Source organism: Anomalospiza imberbis, chromosome 6 (assembly GCF_031753505.1).
Source record: "Anomalospiza imberbis isolate Cuckoo-Finch-1a 21T00152 chromosome 6, ASM3175350v1, whole genome shotgun sequence".
Lineage (NCBI taxonomy): Eukaryota > Metazoa > Chordata > Aves > Passeriformes > Viduidae > Anomalospiza > Anomalospiza imberbis.
Genome location: NC_089686.1, coordinates 18,821,653 through 18,839,592, shown reverse-complemented (window position 1 = coordinate 18,839,592; position 17,940 = coordinate 18,821,653). Strand labels below are relative to the sequence as shown.

At 40.4% G+C, this 17,940-nt stretch overlaps 1 protein-coding gene and 1 long non-coding RNA gene across 3 annotated transcripts in view; one reads left to right on the top strand and one right to left on the bottom strand.

Annotated features, from left to right (window-relative positions):
• Nucleotides 1-1,346: 1,346 nt before the first annotated feature.
• LOC137475411 (uncharacterized) lies at nt 1,347-17,901 on the bottom strand. Its single transcript, XR_010999874.1, has 2 exons — nt 17,778-17,901; nt 1,347-2,110 (listed from the first exon to the last, which is right to left on the bottom strand). It is a non-coding gene; the product is annotated as an uncharacterized lncRNA (long non-coding RNA).
• Nucleotides 13,299-17,940, top strand: part of FLRT2 (fibronectin leucine rich transmembrane protein 2) — a 57,809-nt gene continuing 53,167 nt past the window's right edge. The window contains exons 1-2 of one of the 2 annotated variants that reach the window (XM_068192677.1): nt 13,299-13,599; nt 14,322-15,238. The gene's annotated coding sequence lies outside the window, so the exon portion shown is untranslated. Of the gene's footprint in view, nt 13,600-14,321; nt 15,239-15,783; nt 16,344-17,940 lie in introns of those variants that run through there. The other variant, XM_068192680.1, reaches the window with a different exon arrangement.

The window sequence follows — 17,940 nt, the reverse complement described above, 5'->3', positions numbered from 1 at the left end:
AGGGCACAACTCATCACCAGCCTCCCAGGCACAGAGGTGAGGCTCACCATTTTGTAGTTCCCAGGGTCTTCCTTTTTACATTTTTTAAAAATTATAGTGGTGGTTCTCTTTTTTCCAGTCACCATAAGCTTTACCTGAACACCTTGACTTCTCATAATATAGGGAGAAACTTCTCCCTATATAGATTGCCAAGAGTACAGTCTGCATCCTTGGAAGTTTTAAAGTTCTGAGAGAATAAGGTTCATCTGACAATGAGTTGAACCTAATTTCAGCAATGTATTGAACCAGCATTAAACAGTACTGTAGTAACAATAAGAAGAAAACCCCTGGAAAAGAAAAGATACTCTGCATATCAAGTTGTCTTGTTGAGGATTTTGTTCTGAATGACCCTATCTCTCTCTAGCACCTGTACAAGATACTACTAGAATTGATACATATCATTCTGAGTAAAATCTTCTTTTTCATACTTATTTGCCAGCAAGGAAAATAAACTACTCCAGTCACAGCACAATTTGGAATGACCATGTCACAGGCATTTGTGCCAGTCAATCTGTACATATCGGCCATGCACTTCTTAATATGTCTGTCCATCAGAAACATATTTCACAAATACTTGTGATCTCTGGTCTCAAGAGATATGGTTCAGTGAATTCACATTAAATATACCACTTTCTCTCTGGTTTTGTTGCATTTTAAATGAGAATTATCTTAAAATTTTATTTAGCTTTAGATTAGTAAGCAAATTAAATTAAAGCATTACTTATGACTCTTCAGCCTGTTTCCATTAGAATCAAAGGGGACACTATTAAAGAGGTTAGCTAGTAATTGCTGAAAATTCCTATCTAGCAGCATGAGTCTCACACATAAATATACACAAGAGACTCATTTAAATGTCCTTAATTGTAATTATCCCATTTACCCCTTAATACTATGAAAGTATCTTTGGAATGCTTTAAGAAATACATTTTATTCACCCAGTAGGCTCTGGAACCATTATTCAACATTGTGTAAGTAGATATCCAGTCACATAATGATATTCTTCTATCATTATATATTTAACAGTTTTTTGAGTTCTGTTTTCTTTTCAGCTACAAGTCCAGCATACCTATGAAAAGCAATGGTAAAAAAATTGGATATGTGCACAAACATCCAGTAGGCACACAATTAACCACTGGATCTGCAGAGATCACTGCAGCAACTTGCTCATAATTCAGCTTTCTCTTACCAGTACCAAAACTCATCTGCATGTTTTTATGCAAATTTTTAAAACTAATACAGTTGCTATCAGTGTAAGCCTTTTACTGAGATGTGGAGGATGAAGAAAATCTACCATCTATTTTGCAACAGGTATAACCAAAACCAAGGATTATATCAGTGGGAACAACTGCTTCCTTAATAGAAATCCATAATGAAAGGGTGAAGGACCATTCCTGAGAAAACATCAAACCTTTTGTAATATCATTTGTAAGGCTTTTTCAACTTTTAAAATATGTTATCATCAACTGCTCTGAAAATAACTACTGCTCTTAAATTAGAAGCAAAACATGGCAAAAGCAAGCAGACAGTCAGACTGATATTACTTTTATGACTTAGGAATTCAGACCTTGTAAGAAAACAAAGTTTTTGAGGTTACAACACAGCAAGACACCTACTGCCAGCCATGATGGCTTGTGATTTGTATGGATCCTTTTGAAAAACTGGAGTACGTGAGGATTTACCTTTAGCTAATTATATTCTTCTGAGAAGAAAGAAGAATTTCTGTCCTGATAATACCAATAGACTCCTTCCTCACCCATCATTCAGTGATTAGCCACCAAACAAGACATCCTGAGTAGATGCTCTGTGATTTACACTGGCTTAAAAAGGGCATTGCTCTCTCATTACTGCCCCACTAGATTTGGGGTTTGTAAAAGACTGACACACAATTTGACAACTTCCACTAATTTGAGTGGGAAACAGTCCTGTGGTGACAGGATCCCTTCTCAGAGCACTAACACCAGGTAAGCAATCAAAAAGAGCATGCTGACATGTTCATCTGGAGTAGAACACATGCCAGGAAGTGATGTTTTGTCTTCTTCACACTTCCAAAATCATCTCCCAGATGTACGGTCTGTGCAGGGATGGAATGAAGAGTCAGATCTTTTATTAGTGTGCCAGTTTTGCTTAGTTGGCAGCTGGGGTTAAACCATGACAATTAGAAAGCTGCAGACTTGTTTAATCCAAACACACTAGAATTATATGGAGAGACAAGTTGTATAAATGTTGAATTTGGCTTAAAGATTGTATCAGTACAGACAGATCCCTAGCTATGTAAATATATTTGTGTACACATTGCACTTGTGCACTATACACTGTATATATGAAGATCTCTGCCTGTGTTAGAACTAAGGAAAAATTATTTTCACAAAATACTATGTTGGAAAAGGTAATAAAGCAAAAACCTTAATTTACTTTTGACACTGAAAAGTGATTGGTTTGCCATGGATTTTCATGGTTTCAGAAATACTTCCAAGTGGAAATAAAAAAAAAAAGCGTCAGGCTGCATTCAATATATTAAGAACATATTGAATCTAAATTATAGGAAACAGCATTAAGATACCCACTGCTCCCAAACTTGCCTTCATCCCTACCTCACATATTCAGTTTTCATAACTTTTATTTACTCTTCAGCCTTCTCACTTCCACTGAAGTGTACAAATAGTGTAAATTATAGAGTTCCCTGCATCTTTTCCTTTAGGGAGCTCTTTTTACAAATATCTTTCATATAATGTATGATGCTATGAGCCATCTTGCCACTCTTTCACTCTGGATAGAGGAGCTGATGAGAAGTGAGAAGTCACAGACATATAGAAAATACAACATAAGGCAGATATATTATTTGGATTAAAGAAGTGGGAGGTGATCAATTTTAGAGGGTCATCATAATCCTTCCTCAAAACATACCCAAAATATTGCCACTGCATTCCCAAAATGTAAAACAAGTCACAAACTTCTTTTTTTTCCAAAATGCTTTTGTGCTCTGGCAGATGACCAGAAGGTATCTACTGAGTTTCAGAGACAGCAGAAACCTATTGTTTACCAAAACATAGGGAAGGACTTGGGATATGGGGTCTGAAACACTGCTGGAACCAGTTAAAAATTCTTTCACTTCAATTTGACTCATGAAGAAGACTTTCAGTGGCAACTACGTAGAGCAGTAGACCCTTTTCTTGATCAGGAATTGTGCCACAAGGTCCCAAATATATCCAGTCACCCTCTGGCTCCATACCTCTTCAATTTACAGCTCTCTGAGGCCTGTTACTCTCATGAACTTCCCTGGCAGTTGTGTGGCAGGAGTAGGAAAGCCAGAAACCACTGAATTTGAGCAGTTATGGTTAGGTGGAAAGGCTGAGCAGACAGTAGCTCTAAATTATGCTGTCAGATATTCAAGAGAAGAGAGGTTTTGCTTTCACCTGCCATTGCTAAGCAGACCTGAGAATGAGGACTGCAGTTTTCCCTGGTATACTATGTGCTGTGTTTAGATGCAAAAAAACATTGGTAGTAACGCATGAGGAAAAAAAATTAAAAGCTATAGCTTGTGGGGAGGAAAAATAAAAAAAAAAAAAAAAAACAAAAAAAAACAAACATGTATATGTCATTTCTAGAAAATGTCTATGTGGTAGGGTCATTTAATCTTCCACTTCATATTGTCTCTGCCTATAGTCAGGTTGGGATGGGGTTGAAAGGTGGCATCTTTTGCTATCTGTCCCACAGGGGCAGAAACAGCTGTATAAAATGCAAGAGCAGAGATTAATGGGGGCATTTTCCCTGACCCTTTTTCATTTTCTTTTGTAAGTTATAACAGCACAGCCACTTGTGCTTATTACATTGCACTTTGTGATTTAGGGCTTGAGATTCTGTGCTAAGATAAAAGGAGGTTAAGAAATGAAAACGTAGGGGAACGAAGGAGGGAGAGGAGTACAAGAAGAGAAAATCAAGCAACAGGAGAAGAGTTATATCAATTGAAACAATAAATAAATCCAAGTTAGGAATTAATAGAAATAGTTAATCCACAGCATACTTCAGCACAGATTAATAAAACAACAGCCTCAATGACACAAGTGGCAGCAGTAGCAAAGCCCATCTATTGGCAGAAAGGAGGTGTAAGGTAGCAAAAGGAATTAAATAGCAATGAAGAAGAGACAGTAGGCCTGACTGTGCTATAGCATTTAGCCACACAAATTATATAGCAGGAAAAAGCAGGCTGAAACAGAGAAGCAGAGAACATAGGAAGTCAGATATAAAGTCTCATGTGTGGCCCTGAAGGAGAGAAAAATGGAGTTCCTTCTAGCTGGTGCAGCTGGAACTTGGTTTTTCACCAGTTTTTCAGGAAAAAACTATGAACTTGTTCTATTCACATTGTGTTACTAACTGTTTCTAGTTGAAGTTTAGAAGTTTTTCCAGGAACATGTTACATTCTATGTTGATGAAGAACACGCAATAGACTAGAAATAGAATTCCTCAATGTTTCAAACACTGGTGGCTGCCAGGAACCTTGGATTAGTACCTATTTCTTGATTTTTTCTTGAGAATGAATGGCAGCATTGATAACAGGTAATGTATTCTGGTGTTTTGGAAGGAAAATGAGAGAGTAGCAGCTGGGATGTGTGGGTGGGCGACGCTGTAGTTGACAAGGAACTGGTAACCAACAAAAGAGTGGAGAAGAGGAAAAAAGATTTTGTTACTAAAGGAAGTTAAGGCAATTACTCCATTTTGTTCGCGATGTGAAGGTTCATATGTCATAATCTGTAGTAAGGTACAACAGCTGAAAATTCAAGGTAGACAAACTCAAACGCATAATTGGCATTGAAGATAAATAGTCATCATGATGGATTATCTCATTATGTTTCCAAGCTATGTGTTCTTCAGTTAAAATTTACTAGCTTAATAAAAATATTTAAAATTCAAATTAGGCATACTCTAGGAATGCTTCATAGACCCCTTAGATGATTCCACTGCTAATTTAAAAATATAACACCTGTTAAAGATTAGCTTCATTTCATAGTGCAGTGCATGTAAAGTATTTCTAGTATTTATAAAATTAAATGAAATTAAAATAACATATGAAAAGTTAAGAAGGCTGGTGAGGTATTTGTCCCTTTTGACCTCGTTTCTGCTCTTTTTATTAAAATTATTTAATAGTTTGCACACACTATCAGAAATTTCACTTTTGGTGTAAGTAGAAAAATTAATTACAAAGAGATATTAATGTAAACTGAGTTTCAGCAGATTTCTTGTGACTTGATATTATTTCTAGTCTAAAGAATTACCAAACACAAAATAGTGTTTTGTTCACCTGAGCTCAAGTAAATAAAGTTCCTAGGCCTCTGAAACCTGTCTGCATAAGGTAATGATACCACTGTTAATCTATCTGACTCTCTGCTAAACACAAAAACAAATGAACAAACCCATCCACATTTGTTTTCATTTTATTTAAACTGCCATAGTTTCATTGATTCCATTGTACCAATGTGCCTCAGTTAAGAAATTGAAATATAAAGTATATATTATTTTATCTTTCTACAGTAGCCTTCTGTCTGATAACCTTCACCTATTCATAAAAATTATTTCCTTGTGAAGGAAAGGATGCTTATTTGTCCTATTTTACAGATAAGGAATACAGTATCTGTACAGCTCAAAATTAATGTTTCCACATTTATTTCTTTCAAAGCAGCCCTCTGAAATTTGAGTTCTTTGTCTAATTTTTAAAACAACTTCTGTAACCCAGTTTTGCCAGGTCTTTTAAAATAAGATATAGTGAAGATGATGAGACAGGTGCCTAGGAGGAAAAGTACAAGCATAAGCAGTTGTATGATGGAAAAAAAAAAAAAGAGGAAATATTTTAATTAACTAAAAATAAAATATGATGCATGATAAAACCAAGAAGAAATTAAAATCATCAGTAACAGTCCTTATCTCCTTCTGGCCACCAATCTAATATTTATCAGCTGACGATTTTACAGAAATTACTTACAATAAGTGCTTTTGAGTTTTAGGCTATGTCAAGGATAATGTCCAGAGCATAAAAGATAGATTAGGAAAAGGTGTGTAGGTTGTTGTGGTGTATAACAGATCCTCAATAATGAGATTTAACCTGCCTTGCTGGGGCACATTATTCTTGTAGATAAATAGTAGTGTTGACTATAAATTCTTGCTAAATGCAAAAAAAAAAAAAAAAAAGGCATTACCAATATTTCTGGGTTGAAACTGCTAGAAGATTACAAAAACACCTGGTAATTAAAACAATTAAAAGCAGAAGTCAGCTAGCAAGAAGTAACGGACGGTCCAGGAGAAGTAAATGAGGAAGAATGCAGACAAGTGCAGAAAGACGTATAGAGCGTTCAAAATGCTAACGGATGACAGACAGTTCAATGCAGATAAATGAAGTGCAATTATGACTTTGATGAGCTTTTGTGACACAAGACTACTCTTTTTTCAAGATAAAATATTAGGAATACAGATGAAAACAGATGAAAAAAATGAGAGATAAGTCATTGTGCATCATTAATAAGAGATAAACAGAAAGAAAAAGTCAAATCAACGCATTTAATGAATCTTAATATTCCATGTCTCTGGATTAGTACGTGCATGCTTCATAAAATATGATCATTTAGAAAAAACTGAGAAACAAAAGGGAGCTTCTTCATGTTCTGTTAAATACAAGGTGTCTAACTAAGCACTAGACTAGAAAAAGATCATCAGTTTCCCTGACTTCTGCTTCTTCGTCCATAACTTTTTAAATCAAGATATGTAACTTGAACAATTGGCCAGGTGGTTTATGAATTTTTTTTCACGTTTCTCTGAAGTGTCAAATAACGTCATGGCCAGAAGTAGCAGGGTGTTGGCACAGCAATACCAATTCTCTGATTCAGTGCATCAAAAGTTGTGCAGTGTGATCTGACACAGCTGACTCAATTGAGTTTGCCCTGCAATAGCAGGAGACATTTTTGTCCATTTATCTCCAAGTATAGAATTCCAGATTTGTGATAGTAACCAAATGGGTAGAAAGCAATTTAATGGTCTGTCTCTTAGTACAACTACAGAAGAGATGTTCCCAAAGGATCTACTCACATGTGTCCAAGAACAGATTTCCTAGAAAGGATAAATTTAATATCATCCCCTGCAAACCGGAAATAAACCTGAGTCAAATAATTATATCAGAGAATAAGGTAGGTGACAGTAGACAACAGCCTGAGGCTACAGGCAATGAACAGTTCACAGGTACTGACTGCAACATGCTCCTTAGCTCAGATATCACATGGCAAAAACATTATTCAGCATTTCTGAGCAGTTTAAAATATAGAATAAAAAGGGAAGGGAAATCAAAACAAACAATCCAATAAATGCAACTTTAGCAGTAACAAAAGGTGAAATAAAACCAGAACAGCTAATTTCAATCTTTTCTTAGTCACAAAATTGAAAATCATGGTATTTAAAACCTGCATTTGTAATGGAAATCATGACAGCAATCTATGACATGATGTGGAATTCTAACCCAAGATTCACTAGGAATTCCTTTCTTCCAATAATTATCTCATTCACTTACTTTGTCTTGGTTCATTACTTGCTTTTTTTGTTTTTTTTCTTTTTTTAACTTTTTTCTAGTTTGAGGATTTGCATTCTTGAAAGATAGAGGGGTTTTTTTTAAATCTTTAAATTAGAGCTGTGACTATTGACTCATTTGCAGTGGGGGATCAACACTGGTTGAAGTTATTACCTCCCCCAGTTGTCCACCCATCCCTTTCTTCATTTTCCCTCAACAGGAAGAGCTTTTTTAGACTGGCAGCATCCCTTGATAGTTATCAGTTTACAGCCTAGCAAAAAAAAAAGGAAGCTGGAAATTGACCCTGGTCAGTGCTAGTACACATTTTGCTGTCATCTGCACAGGTTCAAGAATACATCTCAGTAATAACTGCCGCAAAAAATGTACTTGTAGGAGCACAGCAGAAAATTTTGGTCAATAATTGCTTAAATTTCCTCAGATCAGATGACTGTAAAAGTCTGCGTGTCTCAAGCAATAGCCTTACCCCATTATTGGGGTATTATTGGAAATTATCTCCACCACATTATCATCAATTATAAGAAAAATTATAAGACAACTGCTCAAAATGGCAATGGTGTATCTCCTCTCTGACTGTCCATGCACAAAAATAAAAAGACTAAGAAAAGAGAAGCACTGATAGCATCTGAAAAAGTAAGCTCTTTCGTACATATAGATGAAATTTTCAGTCTTTCAAATACATAGCGCAATAGACTATTCAGTATGGTTTGGTAAAACTGATTGTTATCGGAGGAAAGAGCTTGATCTTGTTTGTGACTTTATGAAATGGCCCTTCAGAGAACTGATGTTATGTATTCATCAAGTATTACAAGTTTTCAGTAAGTCAAGTGTGCAGTTACTGGTGGCTAGTGCCATAAATTCAGAGTCCTGGGGGAAACCTTGGGCCCTGACTAGATCCATACTTCCCTGGGACCCCCGTCCTCACCTCTTCTCTCCAACTCTGCTCTGGTGCAGGGGCTTTGTGTTACCTTGGGGGTGACCAGATGAAGTCACTACTGGGTGTGTGCAGGTCTCCAGTCCCCTCTTCTGGATGGACATTGGACAGGCACGATAGTCTTCTTTCCGGTCTTGTCTCCAGTCCTCTGTAAGCACTGACCTGAATCTCCATCCTGGCATGCCTGGGGATATTAATGAACCCTGCACCAAGCTCCCTTATTTGTCCACCCTGTCTCCCTTTTGCAGGACTGGCTGAGGGCACTGCATTTCTCTGGGATCACCCTTGATTTCCAGCTCATCCTCCCTTTTTCTTGCTGTTCCCTACACCAAGTCCAGCAATAAGCTGAAAATTAAGAGAATTCTAAGACTGGCCATAACAGTGTTCAATAGCCAACAACCTTTGAGACCAGAGAAATCCAAGGACAATGACAATAGAAGTATATAGTTAGCCTATTTTGTTCAATTGTTGTTAAGAATATTTGTGTTTGACAAATGCAAGAAACAAACACCAAAGGTGTTCCTACATCTGCAAGCTGCTCTGAGCTTGCAGAAACCCATCTTTCTGATGAACAAATGCTGACGAATATGCATATGCTTCAAAAAATAAAAAAGAAAGGGCCAAAACCTGAAAACTCTTCTCTCCCTAACTCATTGTTTGGACTTACTAAAGTTCACCAATAAATGATTACACACTCAAGCTGCTTCATTTTCTCCAGGGAGAATTTCACTGTCTTCTCTAACCCTACCAAAAAGAATATCTTAACTTTTTAGCATTCTTTTTGCCTGAGACACAGAAAGGAGGATCATTTTATGATGCAAGTAAAAAGTTCAGTTTATCCTGGGGGTATATTCCTGGGTCTTCTTCATAGCTACTCCACCTAGGACACTTTACTTGTGGTATATTTAACTAAACAATCTCAGGGTAGATTTCAAGTGCATTTTGTCGCCACCAAGTAAGCAGAATTAACTGAATAGAAAACTCATCATGAACTGAGGAAGGGTTTGTTGGAGTTAAAAGCAAAGAAGAAGTAGACCTCGATTACTTAGTTATAAATTCGGCAAGACAATTCAATATATATGTATACACATGATCCAGAAAAAGAATTTTTTATCATGTGCTGTTATCTTTGCATATAACTGGGGTTTTATATCTAATGATCAGTACTCTCTCAGAGGTTGAATGTATATAGTATATCTAAAAGGCAAAATTGTTCTTTCCTCAGGGATTGTTCAAGGTCTTGAGAATTGTAAAGACTGCTGAATGGAAAACACAATTCCACAAGAAGAATGGAATTGCCTAACAATGACTCCTAGCTGAATTAAGTTCACCCTAAATTTGCAGTCCTGGTGCAATTCTGCAGATGGGTTTTCTCACCAGAAGGTTCCTTCAGCATCCCATCAGTGAAGCAAATTTAGACTTTCCCAGTTCTGCTATACTATGGGAATGAAATTTAAAAAGCCACTGGCACTAGGCATTGTATTCTTCATAATATCCATTAGTAAGCAGCCTCATAACTTTTAGCACTGCATTTCTACTAACAGGCCATGGTTACCTGGATGGGTACCTTTCACTGGTTCAGCAGACGTAATCAGAGATCCCTGTTCCTCCTAACAACATTTCCCTTAAGTCTAAAAGGCAGTGCCTTCCTGTTCATAAAGAGATTACTGAAGTGACACAGAATCTCTTTTACTAAATACTAAGAAAAATTTTTGGTCTAAACAAAATTAATCTGGTGCCCTATGTTTTAAAAGAGTTGAAGTTGTTGACTGCTGTGACAACCTTCCTATCCCCCTCAGTCCACAAATCTGTGATGTGGGTGCATTGCACTGCTAAAGAGCAAGACAAATGGTTTCACAAGATATTTTCACTGCCTCAAAATCCTCTTGAAGACCTGAAATTACTGCCAATATATCAGTATTCAAAACAGATACCATCTGCCTAGTCTTTTTCTTTTTTTTTTTTTTTTTTTTTTCCCTTTCAGGTAATCGGTCGGTGCCATGGTGACATGTTTTTCTGCCCTCTAGGTCCCCTGGAAAGGGGACCTCTTGGTGCACCAGCATGCCAAGATTGTTGCTCATTTATTTCTGAGTTGGAGGTATAATCATGTAGCCTCTGCTTCTTGACCCTGATGGTCAGGGTAACATTTTTATAGCTTTTTCTTTAGGTAATTGAAACCAATTTTCCTCTTCACCTATCCTTTTTAAAACAATATGTTCTAAAATAAATAAACAGAAAAGACCAGAAAAGGCTTTACCAAATGATGCTACCAGTTTAACAGAATCTAGGGGCTAATCCAGAAAAGGCAAAAATCAATACATTTCAATAGAAAATTTGTGTTCTCCATTGTATCCTATTACACATAATTAGCTGACACTGGAATTGAAAAAGAGTTAACAGTTGTCAGATAGAGCTTGAAATATTTTGAAATACTATAGATCAAAGTTTGCTAACCTTGTGTAAAGTGACGCATGGAAATCAAGCAAATATAAAGCTAAAGCTACGCCATGAGCCTTGGGGGTCTATATATAAACTGTAGCATTTTAATGTTCTCTCTTTAAATAATATTGAGACATTTTGATCAGGCTAATCTTTTAAAAATAATGTTTTCCTGTCCAACTTTTATATATTCTCATAATTCTAATGTTCATCCATGTTTATTGGGCTGAAAGAAAACTGGCTCCTTGTCCTGGTTTAGGGCAAATCTGGGAGAAAACTTCCAAAGAGGTCCCTCTAGAAGGTAGATTCAAGTGACCCTTCCCCCTGCTGGTTCAGAAAAGGATTTCGTTGGTGAAAAGTGGAAAAAAACAGTTTATTTAACAAGCAAAGTATTCTGGAAGTTCACTTTCTGAAAAAAAACTCCACACTTCTTATCCTCCCATCACTCTTGCAACCAGTCTTAAAGGTGCAGAACGTAATATCCAGCATAAACAGAACAGACAAATGGGGATACAAGCATCATAAAGTCACCCTTGGACACTCCTCTTTGATCATTTAGAGGCACTCTGTCATAATTATAATTACATGTATATGGAAATTGTTATGCTGTACTTCACAAAAAATAAAGCCATGTATTCATTCTATGCAAGAAGAACATCTCAGGGTGTTAGCATTTTGGCAGTAGTCACAGCTTACTTCTGTGTAAGAAACATTAGTTAATGCAGTGCTTAAACTGAACCATGGCTATTCAGTTTATAACATAGCTGTGGCGATCCACATGCTATTCTACCTGATCCATGGGCACTCTGCAAGGTCTCTGCTACATCCTCTAGAAAATACAAAATTTACAGAAATTGACTTAACAGAGACAAAAGTGAAAGAATGATTTGAGCTTTCCAAACCTGTGGATAAAAAAGTGCAAATAAATCTGATTTTTTAATCAGTAGGAAATCAGAGTGAGTGAGCTCTTGAACTCCCATGGGAGATTGGGAAGATAGCCTTGCAATCAGAAAAGGATGTTTTCCCTACAGTGGATTGATAGTCTGCCTTCTAGGCTTCTCCACTTAGAATAAAACAAGAGCACTGAATGCAGAAGGGGCAACTTAATGAATGCTGTGTGCCTTCACTGAGGTGTTTCGTCTTTATATAGTGAAGCAAGAGTTTGTCTGATAGAAGGGTGTGGATTATTTTTTCCAGAAACATAAAGGTGCAGTAACAGAACCAGAGATGGAAGATATTCCTTTATTTTAAAAGCTGACTATGACAATGAAAAGGACCTTAATGATCATGCTTAGCGAATGTGAAAGAAAAATCTTATGCTGGCTATTTGTATGTTATTCAGAAGGTTTTACTTATGCCTTCCACTCACCATGGTAGGTAGTTAGGTCAATCATAAATTAATTATTTTTTCATATAGGTGTTGATTTCAGTTTTTCTCATTATTCTATTTTCCCTTGCATTGCTTATTCCTTAAAAAAACAAATAAAACCACAAAGAAACAATGCATAACAATGTTTAATGACTGCTGGATTCTTACATCATGATTTAGCCACTTTAATTACCTTAATTTTATCAAATTCAACTAAATGTTAGTTGGATTGATGTGCATTTGTGCAACTGTCATCAGCATGAAAACTATGGTAAGAAACATCAATATTCTATAACTATGTCTACCTGGTTTCCTTCCCCTTCCCCTTCCTTTCTGCCCTTTTCCTTCTTTTTCCATCGCTTTCCTTTCTCTTTCCTTCCCCATCCCCTTTCCTTTCCCTTTCCTTCCTCAAAACCTTTTTTAATATGCTGATTTTCCAAAATTTGATTAAGAATATATTTAGTGATTTTTTTTCCCTTCTGTCAGCTGCATGAATTTAAGGCCTGAAGTAAAATTTTACATTACTGACAAAATTGAGATTATTCAGTATGATTTAGACCAACCTCTGAGTTACAAAATTATTTCCATTTCCTTTTACCCTCTTTCTTGCAAGCTGCAGAAATCAATCTAACAATATAGCTGGAAGAAAAAAGTATTAAAAAAGACACTTTCGTTTTTATAACATTTCTTAATGTTATCCCATCTTACATTTTCTATAAAATAAGTGAGGTTGTACTATGGATCAGTGGACCATCATTCCAGGCTAGCCCTCTTGTATGATCACAGATAATTTAAAGAGAATATATTTCTTTTTAGTTTCCTTTCCTTTTAGTTTACAGTTTTTAAACCATGCAAAGCGGTTTGCTAGCAAATAAATAAATAAATACATCCTTGACACATTTATAGTCTGGTGATGGTGAAGGGAAAAATTGTTTAAAATCCAAGTAATCAGACTATTACCAAGATTACGTGGAGGCGGGGGGGAAGAGGGGGAAGGGGTGCGCAGCAGTTTAAACAGAGCGTGTTGGAAGGAGCGAAGGGGGGAAGTGTCCATCCTACCGCTGTGCTCTGCTGCCACCTTGGCCGCGCCGCGGGACGTGCAGGCGGCCCCGCTCCGCGCCCGCGGAGCTCCCGCTGCGCACCTGCGGCAGCGCTGCCGCTCCTGCCTGCGAAACCTCCCTCGGCCAGGGCTACTCACGGCCCCTGCCGCGTCACCTGCTGTTACAAACTGGACAGGATATATGTGATGTCTAAAGGGTCAGTTTTGGGGGAGCTTGGGGTGGGGGGGGGTGGTTGAGTGTGGTCGGGGGTTGTTTTTCAAATGAGGTTTATTTGCCTGCCGTGCTTAAAATCGGAAATTAGAAATGTGGATGGGAGGAGAATATATTTTTTCCTGTCCTTTTGCTTACCGTAGGATTCATCTCCTCCCTTGTCCAGCCTTATCTTATACATTTAATGAAGAAAGCACTGAAATTCCCATTCACACACATCTACCTGCCCCTCCATCCTTCCTACCGCATGACCACAGGGGCTCTGAAAGGATCTCCTGGAACATCAGATGCAGAGGTCGTGTGTCTCCCCCTCCTTTTTTTTTTTTTTTTTTTTTGGGGGGGAGGAGGTGGGGGCAGACAAGGGTGACAGAAATATCATAATGCACTGAAAATATATATAAATGAATACTAGACAACCAATAGAATTTGTTAATCTTGTTTCCCCGTTGTCTTGACATCAGTCTCTGGACTGGTGGTACCCACTTTGGAAAGCTTTCAAGCACTTCATTTCATCTTTGAATTGCACATACTTTTCTCTCAGTTTCAAGGTTTCTTGTGCTTAGGACGAAACGTGTTCTGACATGCTGGAGTTTGGTGGTGGAAAATATTTCCTTTGAGTACAAAGTGCATGTGTGAAAAAGGCTTTTTTTCCTTTCTTTCTTTCCTGAAAATATGTTTCTTTCTCACTTGCTCCTTTCTCTGTTGTAGTTAATAACCTGTAAAAGAGCTGACTCTGGAGATCTGAGTAAAATGGCACTTTTGGAATTGTACTTTTAACCACACCACGCTGGGGAAAGTGCAGAAGCTCTGTATATGTGCATATGAGAGGAATTTGTGCCATGCAAATGAGTTTACAGACACGGTGACAGAGAGGGACCACAGGTGAGTCCCCAGCGATCTGCTTTGCCAAGAGGATTTTTCCAGCCCCTAATCACAGAAAAACCCTCCATCTGCTTCCCAGAGTTGGCGGTTCTCATCTGTTTCAAGTGAAAATAACCAAGAATATAAAATGGCAGATAAAAAAGAATTCCCAGCCAAGTAGCCGTGTTGTCCTGCATTCCCCCTAACCAGTATTCCCCCGTGCTGGCTTCCCGGTCCCTGGGCGAGTGAAAGAGCTGCAAAGGGTTAAGCGGCTGACTTTCTTGCTAGTCAAAGTTTGAGGAAGAATATGTCTGGGGCTGGATCCGCTGCAGCCCCGCGTTTGAAATCTGTCACCCTCACTTAGGAGCGCTGCATCTCTGGTTGTCACCGGTGAATAATGATCGCACGGCGATAAGATCGCTCGGCGGCGGTGCGCCGGGGCCGCCCGGGGGAAGAGAAGACAGGAAATTGCGAGGCGTTTAGCCGCTTCAACGGGGTGTTCTTCAGTGTCAGCGGTGGGTGTCAGGGTCAAATGACCGGCTGGAGAGCAGTTTGAGAAGATAATTTCTTTCCTCCTTTCCTTGAGAGCAACCTTGGGTGTTGGTGACCATTGGCATCTATGGAAAACAGAGACCTCGGTGGTGATCCTTAAAACAGTACCATGCTGGAGCCCAGCTGTGCGGCCACTTTCTCCCCTTTCAACCTGCCGGACCCGGTGGGCTTTGGGTGACCTACCGAGAAGGAACCCACTTCCGCAGAAGCAGGTAACACCTCATTAAGTCACTTTCTGGATTGACACAATAGACTAAAACGTGTCCTGAGTATCATTCACTGATTTGAAGTATAGGCTGGTTGAGGGTCCAGGGACAGGGAGAGGAACAGGAATAATTCCGCCTAATCCCTCTGAGACTGCGGAGTAGGGCAACTGCCTGAAGACTTGCAGAAGTTTTTAACATTCCCACTTTCCTCCCTGATTAGGGGCACAGAGGGCAGAAATACCTGTGATCGACAATGACCAGCTATGCCTTCTGTGCTGACGACAGGTTGCTAGTATCGGGGACATGGAAAGCAGAGGGACAGGTGGATTACACATGAGAAAGAGAGGGTTTTTTTTCGCCAGAAAATGCACTGGCTATCCATCAGCTTCATGAAGGAGATATAAATCATGCTCAATAAGAACTCTGAAAAGTATGCAGAGGCTAAGAAAGAAAGAAAGATCTTAAAAAGTAAAAAAATACCTAGAACATTAGCCTTTGTACTCTACAGGGCTCCTGATCCTTTCATCCCTCGGGACCAGCTGGCAGCTGCGAGCAGACTCGACTACAGAGCAGCCCCTGATCCGAGGAGGGGATGCAGGCTCTGACCGCAGGACCGATCGGTGTCACACCCTCTTCTTCCCGGCCGGCTGGGACCCGCGGAGGGCCCCAGGCTGCTTCCCCTCCATCCTGGGGCGTAAAGCAGGGAGAGAAGCGGGGTCTCGTCCTTAACTCCCTTCCTCTCGCTGAGTCCCCTGAGAAATACTGGCTACCTGCGCTCCCCCGTCCGTGCTCGCTCCCCACCCCCATCGCTCCGCGTAGGTGAGGGCACAAGTCCTTCTCCGAGCGAGCGAGCAGGCGGCGCGGCTCGGCTCGGCTCGGCTCCGGGCCGTCCATACGCGGGGACTCTCCGAAGCCCCCTTGGAGGACAGGAGGTGCAGGGCAGGGCGAGTGCGGGGGCAGGAGCTGCGCCGAGCACACGGCGGCTGGGCTGACCCTCGCCGGGGCTCCTCGGTATGCCTTTATTGAGCCTTTGAAGTCGTGAGTGGTTTAGCCCCCCCAAGCGAAGGGCGAAGGAGGCGCGGAGCTAATAGCGAGTGATTCAGCTTTTGAGGTACGGCCGAGCAAATAGAAGCCACTGAGCAGCCAGGGGTGAGGGGGAAGCCAACCCCGAGGCATTTCGGTTCTCTTTTCTGTTTCCTCGACACATGGCATTGATCAGCTCCCTCTCCTCCATCTCTCGTCAGTCCGTTTCTTAAAGCAACTCACAGCAAAAACTGTGCTGCGCGTTTTCTTTACTAATATAGGAATTTGAGGCAAATTCTTCGCACACCCCACGTCCTACCCTGACGGCTGTATCCAATCGCTCAAGTGCTTCTCGGTATTAAATAGCCTTGTCTTTAAGTGGACTTTCCAGGACAAGGCAGTAGTCTACTATGGAGCTGGACGGCGGGGGAAGGGTTACTCCGAAACAAGCGCAGCCAGCCCGGCATGCACACACGCACACACACACACACACACACACACACTCCTATGTACACGTACTGAATGTGTACAGGAGAAATAGGAGAGGGGGGGAGTGGGTGTTGTTACCGCTTTAGGGCAAAAGGCGGTTTCTCCAGAGGTTTTTAAGTCTTTATGACTGATGATGAAAATCAGACATAATACTAGAGGAGGTCCGTCTCTTCCCTGAGGGTTGGAGATTCTTTTATTCTGTGTTATATTTGTTGAATACTGGTGCTGTGTATCTAAAAGTTCGCAAGGGAGGAAGGAGAGGAAAAGAAAGGGGTGGGGGAGGCGGGCTTGTCGGCAGCTGCACATGAAATATCGCCATGTTGGTGGAGAGCACGGCTGTAATTATTGCTAGCGAGGGCATCTCCCAGAACCGCCTCTCGGGGAGTTTTTCAGCTCTCTTCCCGGCTTCCCTTCCGATACGCTCCGATACACTCCGAGAGTCCCCGGAGCAGCGGTGCGGGGCAGTCCCGCCGGGAAGGACGGCGAGACGCGCACCTTCCTCTCCCGCAGCGCCGGCCCGGCGGGCTCGGCGGTGAGGCAGGGCGGGGATCGGGGTCTCTGCAGCCCCTACATCCCCCGGCAGCGCCGCCCGCTTGGTTCCCTTTGCTGAAAGCGGGGGAGAGGGGGAGTCCAAACAGATGAAACTCGCTAAATTATCCTCAGCAACCCAGGGGTTAAAAGCAGCCAGGGGGGACGGGGGACGGGGGACGGGGAGGGAAATAAGGAAAGACGAAAAAGAGAAAATCTAGCCTGACTTTGCCTCTTGGAAAGCTTTAGGTTGCAGCCCTGCCTTCCAAGCATTCTTTAAACTAGAAATGTGGGAGGGACTCCAGGAGAGAGAGAGAGAGATGGCTATCAACTGAATTCATTACTGTAAACATCTCCCTGGGGTGTCAGGCAGGGAGGAAAAAAAGGCACGACTTACATTAGCAGGGAATAGTGAGATGTGAGGCATCACTACTGCTAAGATCATCCTGCAATCCCGGCTGGAGGCAGGCGCAGGACTCGGAGAGAGCCAGACACACGCTCACACATATACTCACATACATGTGTCCGATGCCTTCTCCGATTTACGAGGGTCCTGGGTCGCTGTGCCTGCTCCTCATGTGATCCTTTCATCATTTCCAGAGGACAGAAAGAGGGAAAAAAAAAAAAAAGCAAACAACAACCAAAAAAAAAAAAAAAGAAAGAAACAG